The sequence below is a fragment of the Bos mutus genome, chromosome 9 (assembly GCF_027580195.1).
Source record: "Bos mutus isolate GX-2022 chromosome 9, NWIPB_WYAK_1.1, whole genome shotgun sequence".
Classification (NCBI taxonomy): domain Eukaryota; kingdom Metazoa; phylum Chordata; class Mammalia; order Artiodactyla; family Bovidae; genus Bos; species Bos mutus.
Genome location: NC_091625.1, coordinates 79,445,925 through 79,473,210, shown reverse-complemented (window position 1 = coordinate 79,473,210; position 27,286 = coordinate 79,445,925).

The window sequence follows — 27,286 nt, the reverse complement described above, 5'->3', positions numbered from 1 at the left end:
ATTGAGATCCACACAGTCAAAGGCTTTGGCATAGTCAATAAAGCAGAAATAGATGTTTTTCTGGAACTCACTTGTTTTTTCCATGATCCAGCAGATGTTGGCAATTTGATCTCTGGTTCCTCTGCCTTTTCTAAAACCAGCTTGAACATCTGGAAGTTCATGGTTCATGTATTGCTGAAGCCTGGCTTGGAGAATTTTGAGCATTACTTTACTAGCGTGTGAGATGAGTGCAATTGTGCGGTAGTTTGAGCATTCTTTGGCATTGCCTTTCTTTGGGATTGGAATGAAAACTGACCTTTTCCAGTCCTGTGGCCACTGCTGAGTTTTCCAAATTTGCTGGCATATTGAGTGCAGCACTTTCACAGCATCATCTTTCAGGATTTGAAAAAGCTCAAGTGGAATGCCATCACCTCCACTAGTTTTGTTCGTAGTGATGCTTTCTAAGGCCCACTTGACTTCACATTCCAGGATGCCTGTCTCTAGGTGAATGATCATGCCATCGTGATTATCTGGGTCATGAAGATCTTTTTTTGTATAATTCTTCTGTGTATTCTTGCCACCTCTTCTTAATATCTTCTGCTTCTGTTAGGTCCATATCATTTCTGTCCTTTATCGAGCCCATCTTTGCATGAAGTGTTCCCTTGGTATCTCTAATTTTCTTGAAGAGATCTCTAGTCTTTCCCATTGTGTTGCTTTCCTCCATTTCTTTGCATTGATTGCTGAAGAAGGCTTTCTTATCTCTTCTTGCTATTCTTTGGAAATCTGCATTCAGATGCTTATATCTTTCCTTTTCTCCTTTGCTTTTTGCTTCTCCTCTTTTCACAGCTATTTTAAGGCCTCCTCAGACAGCCATTTTGCTTTTTTGCATTTCTGTTCCATGGGGATGGTCTTGATCCCTGTCTCCTGTACAATGTCACGAACCTCTGTCCATAGTTCATCAGGCACTCTATCTATCAGATCTAGGCCCTTAAATCTATTTCTCACTTCCACTGCATAATCATAAGGGATTTGATTTTGGTCATATCTGAATGGTCTAGTGGTTTTCCCTACTTTCTTCAATTTCAGTCTGAATTTGGCAATAAGGAGTTCATGATCTGAGCCACAGTCAGCTCCTGGTCTTGTTTTTGTTGACTGTATAGAGCTTCTCCATCTTTGGCTGCAAAGAATATAATCAATCTGATTTCAGTGTTGACCATCTGGTGATGTCCATGTGTAGAGGCTTCTCTTGTGTTGTTGGAAGAGGGTGTTTGCTATGAGCAGTGCATTCTCTTGGCAAAACTCTATTAGCCTTTGCCCTGCTTCATTCCATATTTCAAGGCCAAATTTGCCTGTTACTCTTGGTATTTCTTGACTTCCTACTTTTGCATTCCAGTTCCCTATAATGAAAAGGATATCTTTTTTGGGTTTTAGTTCTAAAAGGTCTTGTAGGTCTTCATAGAACCGTTCAACTTCAGCTTCTTCAGTGTTACCTGTTGGGCATAGACTTGGATTACTGTGATATTGAATGGTTTGCCGTGGAAATGAACAGAGATCATTCTGTCATTTTTGAGATTGCATCCAAGTACTGCATTTCAGACTCTTTTGTTGACCATGATGGCTACTCCATTTCTTCTAAGGTATTCCTGCCTGCAGTAGTAGATAGAATGGTCATCTGAGTTAAATTCACCCATTCTAGTCCATTTTAGTTCGCTGATTCCTAGAATGTTGACGTTCACTCTTGCCATCTCTTGTTTGACCACTTCCAATTTGCCTTGATTCATGGACCTGTCATTCCAGGTTCCTATGCAATATTGCTCTTTACAGCATTGGACCTTGCTTCTATCACCAGTCACATCCACAACTGGGTATTCTTTTTGCTTTGGCTCCATCCCTTCATTCTTTCTGGAGTTATTTCTCCACTGATCTCTAGTAGCATATTGGGCACCTACTGACCTGGGGAGTTCCTCTTTAAGTATCCTATCATTTTGCATTTTCATACTGTTCATGGGTTCTCAAGGCAAGAATACTGAAGTGGTTTGTCATTCCCTTCTCCAGTGGACCACAATAGAGGCTTAGCTACGTGAAATACCTTGTGCAAGATCCTTCAGCAACTGAAAGAATAAGATTCTCTCTTTCCAGTAGAGGATTGGTTGCAGGCCACAGGAGGTAGCAGAGGTCTTCTAGAATATGAGGTTGCATTTCAACTTTGGGGACTGGGTCTCAGTAGCAGGACTTAGTCTCTAGAGGGCTTACTAAAGACAGTTCTGCTTTCCTAAACCTTATCCAGGTGTAAATGTTAAAGAAGTGCGAGCTAGAAGCTAAACTCCATCCATGGAGCATGGAACAGTAGATAAAACCTATGGAGGATGTAAAGAATCACTGCCATAAGTCTATAAAGACAGAACATACTGTATTAAAGGTAATCAGTTTTTTGTGAATAAAGTTATTGAAACAGAGTAAAGAACTTGCTCTGATCCATGTAGAATGGATTTAAGCATGGCAGTTTTTGAAGATTAGATTATTTCTAAAATCCCACCTCAGTATGTTAATCCTATTATTTCATGATTTTTTTTTTTTGCAAAGCAATTAGTCACAGTGATGTTTAGATTCCTAAACGGGTAACTTAAAGCATTCAGATAAGATATATTCTCTCCTTAATAATTTTTAGCAGAAAAACAGAAAAAACCCACATTTCTTTTCTGTAAACTACTTAATGATAAAAGATAAAATTATCACTGAAAAGTGAAGAAAGAGGCATGTTTTTTAAATTTTGAAAGCTGTTTTGAAATTTAAAGTAATGTGTAAATACTATGCAGATGACAATTGCATATCTAAGGAAATGGAGCAGGACATACTTGTGTTCAAGCAATTTTAGGGACTTGAAAATATTCTATGAACATTATTCTGTACTTCAGAATAATGAGCTTCTGGAATAGTAACATTGCTGTCATGGATTCACACCTTTGGTGGATAATCATAAGGCTTCGTTTTTCTGAAAGTCATAATTCATATCAGCCTGCTGCACTGAGTGAGATAACATTATTTTCTTGTTCATAGAAATAAAATTCTACAGGTAATTTACTGATGTGCTAATTATCATTTCCAATGATGAGCTAAGGAACACTGTGGTTTCTCAAATTATTCCTACCCTGAAAAATGTATTTATATTAGCAAAAACCTTGAGGCATAAAATGGTATTAGTTTTGTGGATTATTGCCAAACACGGTAGGCAACATGCTCACAAATTTTTTAGTAAATGATCAGCTATGTTTGAGCAAGCAATGCCATTACAGCTGATTTGTTTGTGTGTGAGTAACCATTTCTTCATAATATCAGTGGCGAAAACATTTCAGCAACTGTGGAGGCTTAGCAGATGGGAAGATCTGTGTATTTCTTTTTACAGAACAGAAGCATTGATCTGCTGATCACCTGCAAAGGAAATTGTACTTCTGGAGATGCAAAATTTCAAAACTCTTTATGTTAGTTGTCTGCTACCTTTAGTCATCTCACCTGTGTTGCTTGGTGCTATCTGGGCATGGTCCAACATTTTACTTTCAGTAATTTCTAGAGTTTTTCTTTTTACTTTCTTATCTCCTAATCTACATATAGGAGAATTCAATTTATTCTTCAAAGTCTTTAACCCCTGCATCGAGAAATTGTTTATTGAGAATATAGTTACCTGAATGTGGATTTACAGATTCCTAGCAGTAATTTTCTTCCTTAAATACAGTACATTCATTCTCACTGCTGTGTATTAAAAGTTTATTTTTCTTTCACTAGCAATTTTGTGCCTAATCTTTTCTGTCAAATTGTACTAATTCTTCAAGACCCAGTTTAAGTTCTACTTGGTGCATGAAGCTTGTTCCAATATATTCGTGTCTGATCATGTCTGTCTCCTTGGAACCTCTTTAGAATTTTAAAGCTGGAGGGAAACTTAGAGACCACCATCACTTCTAATATGCCACACAAGGCATCTATTATATGTCTATATTAAATCTTTGTGAAAACAGTGCTCCTTTGGGTAAATGAAACTAATGCACATGCTTTGGTGAAGTACATGAGCTGAATTTTAGCTTCCAGCAGTTTGGACAACTGTCATTGTACAGGGTACAACTGGCAATATGTATTTTATTCTGATCATATCCTGTCTCAACATTATTTGACTTTCCTTTGCCAATCGATATGATTCTAAGATAGAAGTATGATTATATGTATAGGTATAATCTTATATGAAATATAAGATTAATATTTTTGGGGAGTATAACAAATAAAAATAAAAAAATTCAGGGGTATGATTATGTTTTTCTTTGAATACTTATAGAATCCATCAGTTCAGTTCAGTTCACTCACTCAGTCGTGTCTGACTCTTTGTGACCTCATGGACTGCAGCATGCCAGGCTTCCCTGTCCATCACCAACTCCCGGAGTTTACCCAAACTCTTGTCCATTGAGTTGGTGATGCCATCCAACCATCTCATCCTCTGTCATCCCCTTATCCTCCTGCCTTCAATCTTTCCCAGCATCAGGGTCTTTTCCAATGAGTCAGCTCTTCACATCAGGTGGCCACAGTATTGGAGTTTCAGCTTTAGCATCAGTGCTTCCAAAGAACACCCAACTGATCTTTAGAATGGACTGGCTGGATCTCCTTGCAGTCCATGGGACTATCAAGAGTCTTCTCCAACACCACAGTTCAAAAGCATCAACTCTTTGGCACTTAGCTTTCTTTGTAGTCCAACTGTCACACCCATACATGACTACTGGAAAAACCATAGCCTTGACTAGATGGACCTTTGTTGACAAAGCAATATCTCTGCTTTTTAATATGTCTAGGTTGGTCATAACTTTCCTTCCAAGGAGTAAGCGTCTTTTAATTTCATGGCTACAGTCACCATCTGCAGTGATTTTAGAACCCCCCCAAATAAAGTCTCTCACTGTTTCCACTGTTTTCCCATTAATTTGCCATGAAGTGACGGGACCAGATGCCATGATCTTCGTTTTCTGAATGTTGAGCTTTAAGCCAACTTTTTCACTCTCCTCTTTCACTTTCATCAAAAGGCTCTTTAGTTCTTCTTCACTTTCTGCCATAAAGATGGTGTCATCTGCATATCTGAGGTTAATACTATTTCTTCTATCTTGATTTCAGCTTGTGCTTCATCCAGCCCAGCGTTTCTCATGATGTACTCTGCATATAAGTTAAATAAGCAGGGTGACAATATACAGCCTTGACGTACTCCTTTTCCTATTTGGAACCAGTCTGCTGTTCCTTGTCCAGTTCTAGCTGTTGGTTCTTGACCTGCATACAGATAGTAGGTTGTCAATGAATAAGTAATATTTGTATTAAAACTCATACAGGAAATGATATCATATTATTATTTTGGGAGATTATATATATCTTTACTCATATCTTAACATATGTTTGTTGCCTATGACAAAGGTCAATATAGTTTATAGAATTTACTGTTATTTTCCTATTTTCTAAAAAAAATAATTTTTTAGTATAGTTGATTTACAATGTTGTGTTGGTTTCAGGTGTACAGCAAAGTGAGTTTGTTATGCATATGCATATATCCACACACTTCTGATTTGTGTCCCATAGGAGGCCTTTACAAAGTATTGAGTAGAGTTCCCTGAGCTGTATAATAGGTCCTTATTAATTATGTATTATATGTATATATAGTAGTGTGTATATGTTACTCCCAATCTTCCAATTTATCCCTCCCCCAATGAGATCATACTCTAGTAGAGGAGTCAAATAAATGTTTGAGCACTAATATTCAACTAATTTACTTAATTTGAATTAATTGGAAGTGAAAGAGGCTTAAACTCAGGAAGCAAGTGAAATAGGTCATGTACTGACAAATATTTATAGAAAGTAAAAAAGACTTTAGAAATGTCATGAGAAAAATGAGGAATAATCAAGCCTACAATGAATACTGAATTTCAAAAATAAAGAAAAACCAAGTATGTCTTACTTGTAGGCTAGAAGAGAGTCATGCTTACTGAAATGAAAGGAAGTAGGCCTCAGTGACACAAGCTGGAATCAAGATTGCCGGGAGAAATATCAATCACCTCAGATATGCAGATGACACCACCCTTATGGCAGAAAGTGAAGAGGAACTAAAAAGTCTCTTGGTGAAAGTGAAAGTGGAGAGTGAAAAAGTTGGCTTAAAGCTCAACATTCAGAAAAGGAAGATCATGGCATCTGGTCCCATGACTTCATGGCAAATAGATGGGGAAACAGTGGAAACAGTGTCAGACTGTATTTTTCTGGGCTCCAAATCACTGCAGATGGTGACTGCAGCCATGAAATTAAAAGACGCTTACTCCTTGGAAGGAAAGTTATGTCCAACCTAGATAGCATATTCAAAAGCAGAGATATTACTTTGCCAACAAAGTTTTGTCTAGTCAAGGCTATGGTTTTTCCTGTGGTCATGTATGGATGTGAGAGTTGGACTGTGAAGAAGGCTGAGCGCTGAAGAATTGATGCTTTTGAAGTGTGGTGTTGGAGAAGACTCTTGAGAGTCCCATGGACTGCAAGGAGATCCAACCAGTCCATTCTGAAGGAGATCAGCCCTGGGATTTCTTTGGAAGGAATGATGCTAAAGCTGAAACTCCAGTACTTTGGCCACCTCATGTGAAGAGTTGACTCATTGGAAAAGACTGATGCTGGGAGGGATTGGGGGCAAGAGGAGAAGGGGACGACAGAGGATGAGATGGTTGGATGGCATCACTGACTCGATGGACATGAGTCTGAGTGAACTCCAGGAGTTGGTAATGGACAGGGAGGCCTGGCATGCTGCGATTCATGGGGTCGCAAAGAGTCGAACATGACTGAGTGACTGATCTGATCTGATCTGAAGCCTCAGTGAAAGAAACTAGAGTCTGAAAATGTCACCTGCTGATTAGACTTGACTTAAAATGGGAAGTGAAAAAGTACTGCTCATAAAATTAGTACAAAAACTGAACATGTGTATACTAATATATGCCTTTTGGAGGGGCTTAGCTGACATTGGTAGTAGGCATAAACAATCTTAAGGCTACACCATTCTTCATTAATATATTTATTAGATAAGTAAATACCAGATCAATAAGAAATTACTGTTATGCTAATACTCTATGATTTATTATTTTTATAAATTTATGACATCTTGTTTAAACAATAATATGTCATTTGGCTAATTCTTAAACACTCACTGCTAAACAACCATACTTGGTGACCTCATCTACTTATAATAACTCGGGTTATCAAAGTAAATATAGAAAATCTCTCTTCCAGCTGAACCTAGCCTATATGAAGCTTTTGAGAACAATATACCATATAGAATGAATTTGTTAGTACAAACAAGAGTGTCTCATAGACAAATATAGTTTCAGATTTCCAATTAGATTGTAAAGTGGTGTTATTATTAAAAATACACAATTAATTTAAAAAATACAAATAAGCAAAACAAAATGAAAACACACTCACAGATACAGAGAGCACATGAGTGAATGCCAGAGGGAAGAGAGTGGAGGACTGGAAGAAAATAGATGAAGTGGTTTAAGAGGTACAAACCTCTACTTATATAATAAATGTCACCGGGATGAAATATACAGCATAATATATCTGGTCAATAATATTGTAATAACTTTCAGTTCAGTTCAGTTGCTTTGCGACCCCATGAATCGCAGCATGCCAGGCCTCCCTGTCCATCACCAACTCCCAGAGTTCACTCAAACTCACGTCCATCCAGTTGGTAATGCCATCCAGCCATCTCATCCTCTGTCATCCCCTTCTCCTCCTGCCCCCAATCCCTCCAAGCATCAGAGTCTTTTCCAATGAGTCAACTCTTCGCATGAGGTGGCCAAAGTACTGGAGTTTCAGCTTTAGCATCATTCCTTCCAAAGAACACCCAGGACTGATCTCCTTTAGAATGGACTGGTTAGATCTCCTTGCAGGCCAAGGGACTCTCAAGAGTCTTGTCCAACACACAGTTCAAAAGCATCAATTCTTCGGTGCTCAGCTTTCTTCACAGTCCAACTCTCACATCCATACACGACCACTGGAAAAACCATAGCCTTGACTAGATGGACTTTTGTTGGCAAAGTAATGTCTCTGCTTTTGAAAATGCTATCTAGGTTGGTCATAACTTTCCTTCCAAGGAGTAAGTGTCTTTTAATTTCATGGCTGCAGTCACCATCTGCAGTGATATTGGAGCCCCAAAAAATAAAGTCTGACACTGTTTCCACTGTTTCCCCATCTATTTGCCATGAAGTGATGGGACCAGATGCCATGATCTTCCTTTTCTGAATGTTGAGCTTTAAGCTAACATATTCACTCTCCTCTTTCACTTTCATCTAGAGGCTTTTTAGTTCCTCTTCACTTTCTGCCATAAGGGTGGTGTCATCTGCATATCTGAGGTTATTGATATTTCTCCCGGCAATCTTGATTCCAGCTTGTGCTTCTTCCAGTCCAGTGTTTCTCATGATGTACTCTGCATATAAGTTAAATAAGCAGGGTGACAATATACAGCCTTGACGAACTCCTTTTCCTATTTGGAACCAGTCTGTTGTTCCATGTCCATTTCTAACTGTTGATTCCTGACCTGCATATAGGTTTCACAAGAGGCAGATCAGGTGGTCTGGTATGCCCATCTCTTTCAGAATTTTTCATAGTTTATTGTGATCCCCACAGTCAAAGGCTTTGGCATAGTCAATAAAGCAGAAATAGATGTTTTTCTGGAACTCTCCTGCTTTTTCCATGATCCAGCGGATGTTGACAATTTGATCTCTGGTTCCTCTGCATTTTCTAAAACCAGCTTGAACATCTGGAAGTTCACGGTTCACATATTGCTGAAGCCTGGCTTGGAGAATTTTGAGCATTACTTTACTAGCGTGTGAGATGAGTGCAATTGTGTGGTAGTTTGAACATTCTTTGACATTGCCTTTTTTTGGGATTGGAATGAAAACTGACCTTTTCCAGTCCTGTGGCCACTGCTGAGTTTTCCAAATTTGCTGGCATATTGAGTGCAGCACTTTCACAGCATCATCTTTCAGGATTTGAAATAGCTCAAGTGGAATGCCATTACCTCCACTTGCTTTGTTCATAGTTATGCTTTCTAAGGCCTACTTGACTTCACATTCCAGGATGTCTGGCTCTAGGTGAGTGATCACACCATCATGATTATCTTGGTCGTGAAGATCTTTTTTGTACAGTCTTCTGTGTATTCTTGCCACCTCTTCTTAATATCTTCTGCTTCTGTTAGGTCCATGCCATTTCTGTCCTTTATCGAGCCCATCTTTGCATGAAATGTTCCCTTGGTATCTCTAATTTTCTTGAAGAGATCTCTAGTCTTTCCCATTCTGTTGTTTTCCTCTATTTCTTTGCATTGATTGCTGAGGAAGGCTTTCTTCTCTCTCCTTGCGAAAGGATGGAGCCAAAGTAAAAACAGCACCCAGTTGTTGGTGTGACTGGTGATAGAAGCAAGGTCTGATGCTGTAAAGAGCAATATTGCATAGGAACCTGGAATGTTAGGTCCATGAATCATGGCAAATTGGAAGTGGTCAAACAGGAGATGACAAGAGTGAACGTCGACACTCTTGGAATCAGCAAACTAAAATGGACTGGAATGGGTGAATTTGACTCAGATGACCATTATATTTACTACTGCAGGCAGGAATCCCTTAGAAGAAATGGAGTAGCCATCACGGTCAACCAAAGAGTCTGAAATGCAGTACTTGAATGCAGTCTCAAAAATGACAGAATTATTTGTGTTCGTTTCCAAGGCAAACCATTCAATATCACAGTAATCCAAGTCTATGCCCCAACCGGTAATGCTGAAGAAGCTGAAGTTGAACAGTTCTATGAAGACCTACAAGACCTTTTAGAACTAACACCCAAAAAAGATGTCCTTTTCATTATAGGGGACTGGAATGAAAAGTAATAAATTTGGGGACAGCTGATTACTTGACTTATTATGGTGATAATTTCATAATTTATGCAAATTTCACATCATTATGTAGTATGTCTGAAAGAAACATAATACTGTCATTAACTATATTTCTATTAAAAAATATATAAGTGCAAATGTAAGAACAATCTATGAAAGTGAAAGTGAAGTTGCTCAGTCGTATCTGACTCTTTGAGACACCGTGCACTGTAGTCCACAATGCTCCTCCGTCCATGGGATTCTCCAGGCAAGAATACTGGAGTGGGTTGCTATTTCCTTCTCCAGGGGAAACTTCCTGATCCAGGGATCGAACCCAGGTCTTCCAAATTGTAGAGGTTAAAGACGCTTTAACCTCTGAGCCAGAACAATCTATATGATGATGTAATTGTAGAATTAGTTCCTACTAGCTGATAACTTGAATTGAGGCATACATTTTATAAAATACCGTATAGCATCTGTAAAATGAAAATTACCAGTATTGTTGAAAGAACTTCCCCAAGTTCTAACATTGAACATTCCCCTAAATGAATGGAGTGATGTATTGTGTTCATGAATTAGAACACTTACCATAGTAGACATTTATTCTCTCAAAAACTTTTTAAAGGTTTAATACAATTCTTATCAAAATTCCCACAAAGCTTTTCATTCACATAGACTAACATATTCTGAAATTTATACCAAAATGCTCAGGTCATGAAATAGTTGAAACAATCTTGACAAAGAAGAAGGCTCAAGGAATCATTCTACCCTATATTAAGTCTTACCAGGAGAAGGCAATGGCAACCCACTCCAGTGTTCTTGCCTGGAAAATCCCATGGATGGAGGAGCCTGGTGGGCTGCCATCTATGGGGTCACACAGAGTCGGACACGACTGAAGTGACTAGCAGCAGCAGCAGCAAGTCTTACCAAGTGTCTATATTGTGATATTGGTGAAGAGATAAACACATAAATGATTCAAAACGGAGAACACATGAAAAAGGCCCACACTGATTTACTGATTTTTGACAAATGTGCAAAAGCAATTCAGTGGAGGGGGGACAGCTGGTTGAAGACATATGGAGCAGTCAGACATCCACTGGCAAAAAACAAATCTTGACTTACATTCACACCTTATTTAAAAAAACAAAAAACAAACCTCAAAATGCATCCATGACTTAAATATAAAATATAAAACTAAAATGTTTAGGAAAAACACATTGATCAAAATATCCAGAATCCAGGGCTGAGCAGTGTTCTTAGACTTGACAAGAAAATTATAATTTATAAAATAAAAGTGGATAAATAAAACCTCATCAAAGTGAAATAAAACATCAGAAAAGGTGTTTTGGAATGTTGATAGTTTCTTCCTTTTGTAAGTTGTACCATCTAGATCTACCTATGTGTGAAGTTATTAGAACTTATTTTTCTCAATTAAAAGTTCATCTTAATTTTGTTTTTAAAATTTCAAAATAGCACAGCATGCAAAATAGAAAATAATTTGCTACAGCTGTTTATTGGAGAAAATTTTCATAAGCTCTATTATCTGTAGACAGATGAGATTGCTAATTTTCATCATTAACAAATGCTTTGGGTAATGGTTTCTATAGTGGTGTGTATAGTCCTTGTATGAAATGTGCTCAAATGTGTATTTGATTATTTTAGTTGATCTTGAGAGTCTGATAGATTCTGTGTAACTCTCTTTGGAAAGTCTGCAACCAGACATATGAAATCTACTTCAAATAGGGTTGTAGTTTTAGAGGATGGGGGCAACCGACTCCAGTGTTCTTGCCTGGAGAATCCCAGGGACGGGGGAGCCTGGTGGGCTGCCGTCTATGGGGTCACACAGAGTTGGACACGACTGAAGTGACTTAGCAGCAGTAGCAGTAGCATGCAATCTGTAGCTTTCTAATTAATCTCACTCAGGCTTTCAAGTCATTTAACATCTGACTGAAAGGAGGAGAAAATGCATGAGAAACATTTTTTATGAATTTGTAATACTATGTCTTGTTAGGGGGATCCCCAATGGCTCAGTGGTAAAAAATTTACCGGCAATGCAGGAGCTTGAGGAGATGTGAGTTCAATCCCTGGGTTGGGAAGATCCCCTGGAAGAGGAAACAGCAACCCACAGCACTGTTCTTACCTGGAAAATTCCAAGGACAGAGCAGCCTGGCAGGCTACAGTCCATGGATCACAAAGAGCTGGACATGACTGAGGATACACACAGATAGATATAAATAGCCACAAAGTGTAATATACTGGCACTCCATGGTGCTTTTGCTTAGTCCTGATTTGGTGCTGGTATTCTGGTCTAATTTTTTTTTTTAATTTTATATTGGAGTACAGTTGATTAACAATGTTGTGTTAGTTTCAATTGCACAGCAAGTGATTCGGTTATTATATATATATATATATATATATATATATACATACAGAAGTGTCTATTCTTTTTCAAATTGTTTTCCCATTTAGGTTATTACAGAATATTGAGCAAAGTTCCCTGTACTATACAGTAATTCCTCATTGGTTATCTATTTTAAATATAGCAGTGTGCACATATCAATCCCAAACTCCCAATCTATCCCTCCCTCCTATCCCTTCCTCCTCAGTGACTATAAGTTTGTTCTCTGAGTCTATGAGTCTATTTTGTAAATAAGTTCATTTGTATTATTTAGATTCTTTGTATAAGCGATACCACAGGTATTTGTCTTTCTCTGTCTGACTTACTTCACTTAGGATGATAATCTCCTGATCCATCCATGTTGCAAATGCCATTATTTTATTCTTTTTAATGACTGAGTAATGTTCTATTGTATATATGTACCCATCTTCATTATCTATCTGGTGAGGGACATTCAGATTTCTTTCATGTCTTGGCTATGTTAAACCATAGTGTGATGAACACTGAGGTGGATGTAGCCTTTCGAACCATGTTTTTTCTGGATATATGCCCAAGAGTGGAATTGCTGGCTCAAAAAAAAAAAAAAAAAAAAAAGGTAACTTTATTTTTAGCTTTCTAAGGAAACTCCGTACTGTTCTCCATAGGGGCTGCACCAAGTTACACTCCCACCAATAGTGTAGGAGGGTTTCCTTTTTTCCACACCCTCTCCAGCCTATTGTTTATAGACTTTTTAATGGCCATGCTGACCAGTGTGAGGTGATGCTTCACTGTGGTTTTGATTTGCATTTCTCTAATAATTAGTGATGTTGAGCATCTTTTCATGTACCTCTCGGCCCTCTGTGTGTCTTCTTTGAAGAAATGTCTGTTAAGGTCCTCTGCCCAATTTTTGATTGGTTTGATTGTTTGATATTGAGTCACATAAGCTGATTTATAGTCCTATGAAATAATTAATCTAGAAGAGTGTGCAAAACATGGCAGCATAATAGTCTTAAAACAATATAAAAATAGAGTATAAAATTTATTCTTATGTTGTTTTCTTTTCAAAAGGGAATGTCCTTAAAAGCTTCCACACTGATAATAAAAGTCTTTATAAAATTGATGCTGTTTCTCACACTCCATTAAACTACCCCTTTTATCTTTGAAATAGATGGGAAAGCAAAATATTTATACTACATTGACTTCACTTTTTAAATTGCTTTTTGAGAGGGAAAGCAAAAACAAAACAAATATGCTTGAGACTCAAGAAGTGCCCAAATATATCTAATTTATTTTGCAAGGATCATTAAATCTTTGCATCCGTTGTACTATAACTGGTTAACATTAGGGTGACAATGTAGAACATTGTAGAACATTTTTAATAATTAAAAATATAATTTTGCCCAGATTAAGAAAGAAAAATGTATTTTGCATCATGGATGAAATTCACAGAGAACTGACAACAAAATTTCCTTTCCCTTACTTGTACAATTTAAGGGCTGATTTTAAGCTTGGAAGTTATGAATATCCCCTCAGTGATAACTAACTCCTTCAAACATCTTAGCATGCACAACTTCAAGGAACTGTGGAGCACTTCTAATTTTCAAGTCTTTTAAACATGAATATTGATGAAATAATAAATTATAGAAGGCCAATAGAAAGCAACTTACTAAACTCTAAAGAGTCATATGTGGAGAACTTGCTGAAATCCTCTATAAGTAATATTTCATTTCTAGGTAAACAATAACAGATTTCGTCTTCCTTTTGTTGATAGCTTTCAGTGTGGCCCAATGTGGCCCAAAGGTACTTAAGTGTATGATAATTAATGAAAACACATGTGATAGAATCATATATCAACAAGTTATTTTATTTTTCCATTTTCACTCATGTGTGAATTTTAATATAAATATAAGGCACAAAGAACCAAGACAAGTCAAACTGTTTCAGTAAATAAATTTCAGAAATTCCACATTAGAACAAGTACAAATAAATTTGTTAAATTGTTCTGTACAATGCCAGTTTTTAAACATTTTAAAACCAATAAATTTCTTATCAGTGGCAACTAAATGTTTTTTGTCAACTTTTTATGATATAGTACATTTCATCTGTTGACTGTACTTTCCTAGTACAAATACATATTTGTAATGTTGGTTCTCTGTGCGATTCCTATAACCATTCTATTGAAATGAATGCATTCTTTATGAAAACTTTCCTGGCTCACTGAAGTCAGAAAATGTGAGTTTTGTGCCCTGCCTTCTCAAGTCATAAGATTAAGTGGGTCTCAGCTTTGTCATTTGCAAAACAAGATTGGTCTAGTTGACATCCATGCCTCTATTGAACAAATTACTGTGAGTCCCCCTGCTCCATTGTGCAAAGTACTGAGGATAAGAAGATAAAATTAAGAAAGAAAAACCCATTATACTCTACGAATCTTTCTCAGCCTCTAAAATAGTACAATATCATAATATTGTTAATGAATCTCCATTAAGCTGCACCACGATTTCTTTATTAGCCTGTGAAATTAATTAGAAGCATTGCAAAGGATTCATTTTTTTTTTTTTCTACTGTAATGAAAGTGTTTAATGAAAGGACTACTGTTTGTGGAAAGCAGAGATGGAGACAAATGATTTGCTGCTAAACCCTCCCCCCACCTCCCATTAACTCTTTATTTTCTCAATAGATGTACCTCTGGACTCAGATTTGATTCAAAATCTCTTGATCTATGTGTAACCATGGGAAGGTCTTTAATTTTGCCATGCCTCAGTTTCCTTATCTATCAATAGGGGATTGTAATAGTGCCTGAACAGAGTCTAGGGCAGGTGAAATGACACTATGTTTGGAAAAGCAGTTGGCTCGAAAATTCATGGTAAATCCTTGGAAAATATTATAGTCTGTTGGTACTGTAATAGTCAAGGGTCTTTCTTTCCTTCTCTATTTAGTTCTGTCCTAGTTCTGTTTCTTCAGCTTGGTTTCCCCAGCTCTGGTTTTCTCTGTTTCAATCCACTCCCATGCTGATAACTAGAGTTTAGATATGATTAGATCACATCATTGTTTGAAACACTCAGTGCTTTTTACAACATGCTGGTGGTTTAGTCACTAAGTTGTGTCTGACTCTTGCGGTCCCATGGATTGTAGCCTGTCAGGCTCCTCTGTCCATGGGATTCTCCAGGCAAGAATACCTGAGAGGGTTGCCATTTCCTTTTCCTCAAGCCTGTTTCCCTAAACTTATTTTCTGAAAGTTCCCTTCCAGGTCTTACACTTCAGTTGCCTTTTTTTTTTTTTTAATGGAAGTATAGTTGATTTACAATGTTTCAGGTGTATAGCCCAAGTGATTCAGTTTTATATATATATATATATATATATGTATATATTCTTTTCAGATTCATTTCCATTGTAGGTTATTATAAGACATTGGTTATTACTGTGCTATACAGTAGGTCCTTGTTGTTTATTTTACATACAGTAGTGTGTATCTGTTAATCCCAGATTCCTAATGTTACTTATTACTGGGTTGTTTTGTGAACATTACACTTCCAGCATTGCCTCAGTTTTTGTCTGTTTAGGTTCTCCTTTTCTTCTTAGCCTGCATCTTGCCCCTTTCCTTCTCCAATAGAATCATCAACTCTAATGCAGTAAAATACTTATATCTTATTATAGTACATTGTACACTGTGAAAGTTGTTGCAATTAATGTGTCTGGCTATACTAGTCAATTTTATGTTTTTTGAGGACAGGTCAAGAAATACCAAGTGCATTGCTAATACTCAAGGCTTAGTGACTTGGAGAAATTTTGAAAAACAATTTAATGAGAAAATGAAACATGATTTACATCTCAAAAGCTCTAGAAAGGAATTCGGCATTTCACTTGAGAAAGGTGTACAGTATTGAATAAGGTATATAGACTGTGTTGCCATGATAACTGGATTCTACAAAACATTTTACCCTTTCCTTCTGTTCTGGAGGAAAGGAAGTTAGATCTTTGCTTTTCAAGGGGTTTAACATTAATTTTAAGTATGTATTCACTTAGATGGGCTTCCTTGGTGGCTCAGTGGTAAAATCTGCCTGCCAATGAGGAGATACAGGTTTGATTCCTGGGTCAGGAAGATCCTCTGGAGAAGGGAATGGAAAGCCACTCCAGTATTCTTGCCTGGGAAATCTCATGGCTAGAGGAATCTGAGGGCTACAGTCCATGGGGTCGCTAAGAGTCAGATGCAACAGCGACTAAGCATGATTCACTTAGATGTAATATCAACAATACATATCTTTTGATTATAGCTCCAAATTGTGTATAAATGCTTTGTCTCATCTGTATTTTCCCAACCCTCAGGAAAGTTATAAAACGGAAAACAAGCAAACTGTTTTTCAATTAGAGTAACCTTTGCAATTGTTTCGTATGTTCCTTAAAAAGTCCAGCTGTCACTGTTTGTGTTTAACATTGTTATAGATATTTTCTTCAAATTATAAGTAAAAAACCCATCTGGATATTGACTGGATAGTACATATTTTCCAAATGCTCGAAGTGATACTCATGAAGAAGTAAAGCAAACCTCAGTTGGTTAAAAAGACCGTGGCTTCCCCGAGAACCATAAGCCTGGAGAACCTAAGGTACATCCAAGAACTGACTGCACTTGGTTCCAATACTCCAATCAAGAGATCAGTGAGACCTGCAAGCAGAAACCATGCATCACACATTCCTGAGATTTGCAGGAACACTTCTGCTTTTTTGAGCAGTTTGCCAAATTTCAGCGTTGCCATGACAACCTCTGTATTCATCCTCAGGTGCTCACTGGCATCACATCTTGCCAGTTGATAGGAAGGACCACATGATCCTTCTGGGTAACTACTTAAATTATCACCTTTTAAAATAGTGACAATTACAAAATTTTCACTTCACTGTGTATTAAGGTATCAGGCAGCTCTGGGCAGAAGCAAAGTGATAATTTTTGTAATTATCCATCTACAAAGTAACCTGCAATGCTTTCCAAGTAGAAAGCTATTAAATTCTTAGTGGTGGGTAATAAAAAATAAAAACTGTTCTCCTTTAATTTCCAGAACTTTAAATTAGATGTGGCTCACAATTCAAGTGAATATAGAAGGGCAGGGTAGTGTGGGATGCCTTCTGTCACTGGCCCTTAGGAAAGAAGAATAGAAAGCTTCCCCAAACTAGAGCCAAGGGATTCTGGTTAAGAGACCTGGAAAGGATGGGAAAACACTACAGGACATTTTCTTTTTCCCTTTTAAATGGTAATTACTCTCATGCTTTAATTATCTTCCCCTCACCTCTGCATAGAAAAATTAAGAGATACTAATTTGCAGAGATAAGATGATGCTTTGTTACTTTATTATGATACCAAAAATCCCAAAGACCAGAGGGAAAATATCTAATGTGTTATATTAAAGGAAAAAACCTAGATATTGAAGATTATCAAATTATACTAAAGTAATCCTTGTGAGTATATTTTAAATTATAGATTAGTTTATCCTAAAATTTGTATTTACTTCCTTTCACAATATAGATTTCATTAAATTAACTGTTCAAGTCTTCTATTTTCCCAGAAAAATGTTAGCTTTAAATTATATATGAATATGCACAATATAATACATTAATTATTGACTAAATTATCTCAAACTAGAGACAATAATGTATGACTCTCACAAGCAACTGATATGCTTGCACATTTTTAACCTCTTTTAACGATCCTTATGTTAAAAATAAGTAACAACATAAACAAGGTAGGTAATTTTTGCATAATTAAAGACAATGGTATTTTTAACATTTAGCAGCAGAATGAGAAAAAAGAAATCCAGAAGCAGGAGGCCCCTATAATCTGCTGATGTTCCAGGAGCCTAGAATATCGCCATTTCTGGGTAGAAATGGGTGCCCCAGACAGCAGGGAAATCAAGGTAGTTCTCCAGTAAAACATGCCAGCGTGGGCTATCTCTACGTGTGCGTCAATTCCTGTGGCTTTAGGAAATTTTCTTTGGCTCACAGATTCACTGTCCTTCTTACTTGGTGTTATTAAAATACTTAGCCATTTCATGCATAGCCTTGTTTCTAGTGCGGATGCTCAATAGGAATCTAACCTTCTCCCCGCCCCTTCACCTCCCACGGTGGAGCTGCTGCACCAGGACAGTCCCTGACAGTATTCACTCATTTTCTCATTCCAGTTCATCCTATTAGCCTCTGTGGGAAAATCTGCCAGAGACACCTCTTCCTCTTCTCCACCGTGCCTCAGCATTTGCTCCAAGATAGGTTTCTCTCACTTTAACAGGAAAACGACAGCACTCTGCTCAAACCCACTGGGAACCCAACCACTGGACAAATACATTTCCTCTCAGAAAAAAGTATAGACTCTAGTGCTGCAGTTCTGCCAGTTAGAAGTTTGACCTTAAGGCACAAGGTGTCTTGAATTCCAATTTCTTATTTTGCAGATCAATAGTTGGAACACAAATCTATTTGAAGTAGAGGTTTCTGTATGAGAGAGACAATTCTATTCCAAAGGTACCAATAGAAAGTGCAAAACCAATGCAATATTGCAAAGTAATTAGCCTCCAATTAAAATAAATAAATTTAAATTAAAACAAACAAACAAAGAAAGTATAAAATCTGAGTATCAAGGAACCAGGGGTTTCCAAGCAGGAGGAATGGCCTAATGCAGTGATAATTTTAAGGAATGTTGGTTTGGCAATGGTAAACAGATCCAAAGGGAGAGGCCTGAGACAGTTCCACCAGGGAATCCAGTTAGGGATTTCTTTTGTATTGAGAAGTGAATAAATTAGATGCTAAAATATGATGATATCAATGAGCATAAAGGCTGAGCTGCCAACAGTAAAGTGTAAAAATGTTAAGTTGAAGAACTGGCTATAAGGCATGCCTTGGCTAATGAGTTTTTTTGTTCTATTTCTTCCTCTTCATCTGTCTCTTCTTCCTTCCGGGCTGCAACCGTGTCTGAGCCTACACATGCAGTTGTGTTCACAATGAAAGATACATTAGAAATGCATATACAGTTATATGTATGGGTCAAATATATAATCGCTTTTATTAATGAAAAAAGTAAAAATAAAGAAGATCCAACGTCATGAAAGCTAAACTGGAAATAATTTCAAATTTCATAGAGTGTTTGGGTAGGATACAAACTGGAAAAGAATCAATGAATAGCCATTTGCTATTCATGTTCTAGCATGGAGACATAATTTACTTGAATGATTCACATTCACTTAATAAGTTTGTCCAACTCAAGGAAAAGTGATTAATTCTGTGTGACAATCATTTTCTAAATTACAGGAGAATAAAAAGTAAGGGCCATACTGTAAAATTGTGCTAATTGCTTCCTCTTCCAGTATCATTTCCATTGGTAATGAAATAATATTTTTAACAGTAAGTTTTCATTTTATTAAAAATAAGTCAGAACATTTTTTTTAAAGTACAGACACCTTGGGTGAGAAATGAAAATTTATGGATTGATAATACAAACTAATCTTGGGTTTTTGAATACATAAAGGAAATAGAGAAACAGCAACAACAACAAAAAATCCATAAAAAAGTACTTTCATCTTACCTTTGAAGAATGGCTTCTGCCCTTGCCTGAGAGTTAATCACTTTTCCTGATAAAAATATGATAAAAGAGAAAAAGAAGTAAGATACTGTTTGTGCAGTCAAACAAGTAGTCAGAAATCAGCACAATGAAATGGAGTGGGTGCAATTCAGGACAAGATAGTTAAGGAGTGAGGGGAAAGACCCAACACAAGAAGATGAGAAAAATTTGCTTGGTCAAGTGATAGGAAAACATTAGCCTACCAATTTACCACTGTACTACAATTTAAGCATATTTATAATACAGCTATTTATTTTCCTAAGTTTCTTTTTCAGGGATGCATTGCTTTTTTTTTTTTCTAATTCTTGGAATTTCCCCAACCTCTGTCTTTGAATTTTGAAGCTCCCCAAAGTTTGCACTTCTAGTAGGGATTCACTTTTTTGGTTTTTCTTCATTTTCTATCTCTGTCAAAATTTACCCATTCAGTATTTCACTCTATCTCCTAAACATTCCCTATGTCCCATGGTGCCAATAAGCTTTGTGTCTACCTGAAATTATCCCTTAGGATAAGGTTCTAAGACACACATTTAGTACCTTCCCAAGAAGTCATTTCAGGCTTGACAATTGACTCTTCTCTAAGGCTGGACGTTTAGGATGGCCTGAACAAGTAAATTACAGTGGGATTAGAAAAGTGTTGAAACTTGGCTAGGAAATCTTATGGCAGTTGTGTAAAATGAAGAAACTTGGTAACATGAAACAAACTTCACAAATTTACTTAACATTAACCTTCCATATGGTGCTTCCCTGGTGGCTCAGTGGCAAAGAATCTGGCTGCAATGCAGGAGACATGGGTTTGATCCCTGGGTTGGGAAGATCCCATAGAGAAAATTATAATATCTTTAGAAATGCTTAAAATAAATATATTAAAATTATTTCTAATTCCAAGTCCTATAGTAGGGAGGATAACTGGAGTTGTATTCAAAGATTTGGGCTTTTGAGTCAGAGTTGGTATACCAGTTCTGCCACTTACAAACTTTGTGAACTTGAACAAGTAATCAAATTCTGATACAGAGCAATGTTGATTAAGAAAGGTGGTTATATTCAGAGACCCAAGAAGTCATCTTTCACTGAGTATGTATTTATTTGTAATATGCTTTAAACAACTATATTCCTTCCACCAACCAGTCAGAGAATAATAATGAAACAAAGCAGGAAAATTGGAGAGTGAACTGCCTGAGTCAGACTTTTAAAATGTCCTTTTTTTGTTCAGAGTGAAAATGAGATTCTCCCAATTTTGAGGATCGAGGAAGATTAAGATTGCCTTCAGGAATTTTTATGCCCTGCTTTCACCTTCCACATATAAGCAGCCATACTTTTAGGAAGGCATAGTGTAGCAAGAAGATGAACTCCCCAGGTCTGTAGGTGTCCAATATGCCACTGGAGAAGAGTGGAGAAATAATTCCAGAAAGAATGAAGAGATGGAACCAAAGCAAAAACAACACCCAGTTGTACATATGACTGGTGATGGAAGTAAAATTTGATGCTGTAAAGAACAATATTGCATAGGAACCTGGAATGTTAGGTCCAAGAATCAAGGTAAATTGGAAGTGGTCAAACAGGAGATGGCAAGAGTGGACATCTGTATTTTAGGAATCAGTGAACTGAAATGGATTGGAATGGGTGAATTTAACTCAGATAACTATTATATCTACTACTGTGGGCAAGAATCCCTTAGAAGAAGTGGAATAGCCCTCATAGTCAACAAAAGAGTCCAAAATGCAGTCCTTGGGTGCAATCTCAAAAATGACAAAATGATCTCTGTTTGTTTCCAAGCCAAACCATTCAATATCACAGTAATCCAAGTCTATGCCCCAACCACTAATGCTGAAGAAGATGAAGTTGAATGGTTCTATGAAGACCTACAAAAACTTCTAAAACTAATATCCCAAGAAGATGTCCTTTTCATTATAGGGGACTGGAATGCTAAAGTAGGAAGTCAAGAAACACCTGGAGCAACAGGCAACTTTGGCCTTGGAGTACAGAATGAAGCAAGGCAAAGGCTAATAGAGTTGTGCCAAGAGAATGCACTGGTCATAGCATACACCCTCTTCCAACAACACAAGAGAAGATACACAGACATCACCAGATGGTCAAATGAAATTGAATTGATTATATTCTTTGCAGCCAAAGATGGAGAAGCTCTATACAGCTAGCAAAAACAAAGCCAGGAGCTGACTGTGGCTCAGATCATGAACTCCTTATTGCCAAATTCAGACTTAAATTGAAGAAAGTAGGGAAAACCACTAGACCATTCAGGTATGACCTAAATCAAATCCCTTAAAATTATACAGGGGAAGTGAGAAATAAATTCAAGGGATTAGATCTGACAGAGTGCCTGAAAAACTATGGACAGAGGTTCATGACATTGTACAGGAGGCAGTGATCAAGCCCATCCCCAAGAAAAAGAAATGCCAAAAGGCAAAATGGTTGTCTGAGAAGGCCTTACAAATAGCTGAGAAAAAAAAGAAGCTAAAGGCAAAGGAGAAAAGGAAAGATATACCCATTTGAATGCAGAGTTCCAAAGAATAGCAAGGAGGGATAAGAAAGCCTTCCTCAGTGATCAGTGCAAAGAAATAGAGGAAAACAACAGAATGGGAAAAACTAGAGATCTTAAAAAAAAAAAAAATTAGAAATACCAAGGGAACATTTCATGCAAAGATGGGCACAATAGACAGTAATCGTATGGATCTAACAAAAGCAGAAGATATTAAGAAGAGGTGGTGAGAATACACAGAAGAATTATACAAAATAGACCTTCATGACTGAAATAATCATGATGGTGTGATCACTCACCTAGAGCTAGACATCCTTGAATATGAACTCAAGTGGGCCTTAGGAAGAATCACTATGAAGAAACCTAGTGGAGGTGATGGAATTCCAATTGAACTATTTCAAATCCTAAAAATGATGCTGTTAAAGTGCTGCACCCAATATGCCAACAAATTTGAAAACTCAGCAGTGGCCACAGGACTGGGAAAGGTCAGGTTTCACTCTAATCCCAAAGAAAGGCAATGCCAGTGAATGTTCAAACTACCACAAAATTGCACTCATCTCACAGGCTAGCAAGGTAATACTCAAAATTCTCCAAGCCAGGCTTCAACAGTATATGGAGTGTAAACTTCCAGATGTTCAAGCTGGAATTAGAAAAGTCAGAGGAACCAGAGATCAAATTGCCAACATTTGTTGGATCATGGAAAAAGCAAGAGTGTTCCAGAAAAACATCTACTTCTGCTTTATTGACTGTGCTAAAGCCTTTGACAGTGTGGATCACAGCAAACAGTGGGAAATTCTTCAAGAGATGGGAATACCAGACCACCTGTCCTGCACCCTGAGAAATCTGTATGCAGGTCAAGAAGAAACAGTTAGAACTGGACATGGAACAACAGATTGGTTCCTAATTGGGAAAGGAGTATGTCAAGACTGTCTATTGTCACCCTGCTTATTTAACTTATATACAGAGTACATCATGCCAAATGCCAGGCTAGATGAAGCACAAGCTGGAATCAAGATTGCTGGGAGAAATATCAGTAACCTCAGATATGCAGGTGACACCACCCTTATGGCAGAAAGTGAAGAAGAACTAAAAAGCCTCTTGATGAAAGTGAAAGAGGAGAGTGAAAAAGTTGGCTTAAAACTCAACATTCAGAAAAATAAGATCATGGCTTCCAGTAGCACCACTTCATGACAAATAGATGGGGAAACAGTGGAAACAGTGAGAGGCTTTATTTTCTTGGGCTCCAAAATCACTGCAGATGGTGACTGCAGCCATGAAATTAAAAGATGCTTGCTCTTTGGAAGAAAAGTTATGAGCAACCTAGACAGTATATTAAAAAGCAGAGACAATACTTTGCCAACAAAGGTCCATCTAGTCCAAGCTATAGTTTTTCCAGTAGTCATGTATGGATGTGAGAATTGGATCTTAAAGAAAGCTCAGTGCTGAAGAATTGATGCTTTTGAACTGTAGTGTTGGAGAAGACTCTTGAGAATCCCTTGGACTGCAAGGAGATCCAACCAGTCCATCCTAAAGGAAGTCAGTCCTGAATAGATATTGGAAGGACTGATACTGAAGCTGAAACTCCATTACTTTGGTCACCTGATGCAAAGAACCGACTAAATTGAAAAGACCCTGATGCTGGGAAAGATAGAAGGCAGGAGGAAAAGGGGACTACAGAGGATGAGATGGTTGGAAGGCATCACCGATTCCTTGGACATAGGTTTGGGCAAGGTCTGGGAGTTGGTGATAGAAGGGAAGCCTGGAGTCCTGAAGTCCATGAGGTTGCAAATAGTGAGACACGACTGAAAGGCTGGAGTGAGAGTGCAGTAAGATCAAACCAGTCAATCCTAAAGGAAATCAACACTGAATATTCATTGGAAGGACTGATGCTGAAGATGAAGTTCCAACACTTTGGCCATCTGATGTGAAGAGCTGACTCATTGGAAAAGACCCTGATGCTTAGACGGATTGAGGGCAGGAAGAGAAGGGATAACAAAGGATGAGATGGTTCAATGGCTCCCTGACTCAATGGACATGACTCTGAGTAAACTCCAGGAGATAGTGAAGGACAGGGAAACCTGGCATGTTGCAGTCCATGGAGCCACTGAGTCGACATGACTGAGTAACTGAACAACAAAATATAGTAAGATGCATAGTGTTAGAGGGCCTCCTGGGTTAGTGGTTTTCATAGAAATAAAGACTTTAAAGGATAGAGAAATATTGGGAATTGTACAGCTTTGAAAGTATAGTCTTAACCTCAACATACCAATTATTGCAGACAATGCACCACATGCTGTGTGTCTCTTTTTAATCAGAGGTGTTAGAAACTTAGTGCATCTCAAATAAAGCTCTTAATAGAACTGATTTTGTTACTTTGCTAGGGTTCTCTGACTTCCTTTGGTGATCAGTAGTAACATTTGCCTGGAATGGTAGAACTGGTTGTGAAGACTTTGGCACAATGCCTTTCCCTGGATTTATTTGTTTCTGTGTTTCAGGGTTGTGTACATTGACTTTGCTGACTTCTCTTTACATAATATGTTAATCTCAAAGCTCAGTTCAGTTCAGTTCAGTCTCTCAGTCGTGTCCGACTCTTTGCGACCCCGCGAACCGCACCACACCAGGCCTCCCTGTCCATCACCAACTCCCAGAGTCCACCCAAACCCATGTCCATTGAATCGGTGATGCCATCCAACCATCTCATCCTCTATTGTCCCCTTCTCCTCCTGCCCTCAATCTTTCCCAGCATCAGGGTCTTTTCCAGCATCAGGGTCTTTTCCAGTGAGTCAGCTCTTTGCATCAGGTGGCCAAAGTACTGGAGTTTCAGCTTCAACATTAGTCCTTCCAATGAACACCCAGGACTGACTTCCTTTAGGATGGACTGGTTGGATCTCCTTGCAGTCCAAGGGGCTCTCAAGAGTCTTCTCCAATAAGCTCATTTCATATTCCTACTAAATCAATCTCCACTTTAATATCTACTGAATTTTGTTTTGTATTTAATTTCTTCTTTCTTTGATTCAGAGTTGGATGATTTTCTTTATAAAATATCAAGGTGAGCCTTGATTTATTTACATAAAAGCAGAAAGTAACTCCTAATTAATACATTCAAGTGGTGCATGCATAGATCTCTCACTGTAAACATGAAAAGCAAAGAAAATCTTTGGAAAAGGGTGTGAAGTGGACGAAGGTTTCCTATGGGGACTTACTGACTTGTGAATGTTCTCTGTTGCTGTGGTAAGAATATGTGTGGGACTTTGCTAACTTATTTTCAAGAACTAAAATATTTGATTAGTGGAAATTCTTTGAGATTTGACAAAGCATTGATTAATATTGCTGGTTTCCAAGGAAGTCAGGACTCTGAAGTTCCTGGAATATTTTTCACCTCCACCTCCATCTTCTTTTTTTCTATTGCTCTCTCTCATCTTCCATTTCCTCTTCTCCTTCCTCTACTCCTCCTTCTTCCTCTTCTTTTATCCTTCTGTTCCTCCTCTTCCTTCTTCTCAGTGACTCCTTCAAAGGGAAGTTGGATGAGAAAGCTAGTCATCATTTAACCTCTAAATCTTCCTCACATTATAGTTTTATTATAATGGGTAGTGACAAAGTAAATAATCCCTATCGGCTAAATTTACTTTACTGAAATTAGTTTGAATGTATAAATAAGTACAATATCACTACTGAACTTAATTTAACATTCTAATTAGATGTCACTATTTCCAAACCTAGAATAATTGCCTTGTGATTTCAAGGACTTTAAGCATGTTTGCCTAAGGAGACTATGACTAATGCTTCTTATTTTCTTGGAAAAAATTATTCATAGCTGTGATTCAGTAAAGAGATAAAGCTTCTGTAACCTATTTGTAAAAGACCTGAAGAGATGTGTCTGTGGCCTCTTTGCTCCACTGATCACCATGTTGATTGACAGATCTGAATGACTAATTGACATTCTCTTTCCTCACTGAGACACATACTCCTCTCTTCAGGAGAGAAAAACGTTCCCCAGTAGAGGAGTCCAGGGTTTTGGTACCTCTAGAAAGGAAAGTCTCTGAAACTGTTTGTGTGTGTGTGTGTGTGTGTGCTCAGTAGCATCTGCCTCTTTGCAAACCCATGGACTGTAGCCCACCAGGCTCCTCTGTCCATGGAATTTTCCAGGCAAGAATACTGAAGTCAGTTGCCATTTCTTATTTTAGGGGATCTTCCCGACTCAGGGATCAAACCCATGTCTCTTGCATCTCCTGCATTGGCAGGCAGATTCTTTACCACTGTACCATCTGGGAAGCCTTTGGAACTGTAGTGCTCTGGCAAAACATAGTTTGCAATCTTTTTTTTTACATTTTTGCTATGAAATGTTAGTACCTTTTCTTCCAGGAGATCATTTTAAAGTAATGTGTGACAGTTGTAGCTGACTAGTGATTTTTCTCATCTGAAGATAAGAAGTTACAAATTCTAATTGAAATAATGACAGAATTCTATCAGAGATAATTAATTATATGTGTATATATTTTAAAAATTAAATATTGGCCCAATAATTATAAACCTATTAATTATTTTCCCTAAGTTTTTTACTACTAAACAGCAATATTAACAAATATCAGAAAGATGGACAGAATGGTTCAGTGTTATACATGTATAAATTATTAAATAACAATTTATTAAAGTAATTCAAAATTTGAGCAAGCAGATATAACTTTGTCCTTTGCTTTACTTTTTTCTGGCATCATCTGGATTTGCTTTACTTTTCATAATATTTCTGTCCTAAGCTTCTCACCTGAGTAACATATTTAGACAGCAAACTGTCACTAGATATCTCACTGGTTAAATTTTAGCATGTCCAAGCCATGTATGATCTCTGCCCATCACCTTCTGCAGCATACATCATGCACCACATTTCATTAACACTCACATCCCATACCTCTTGGCTAACTTCCATTTCTCCTTTCAGTG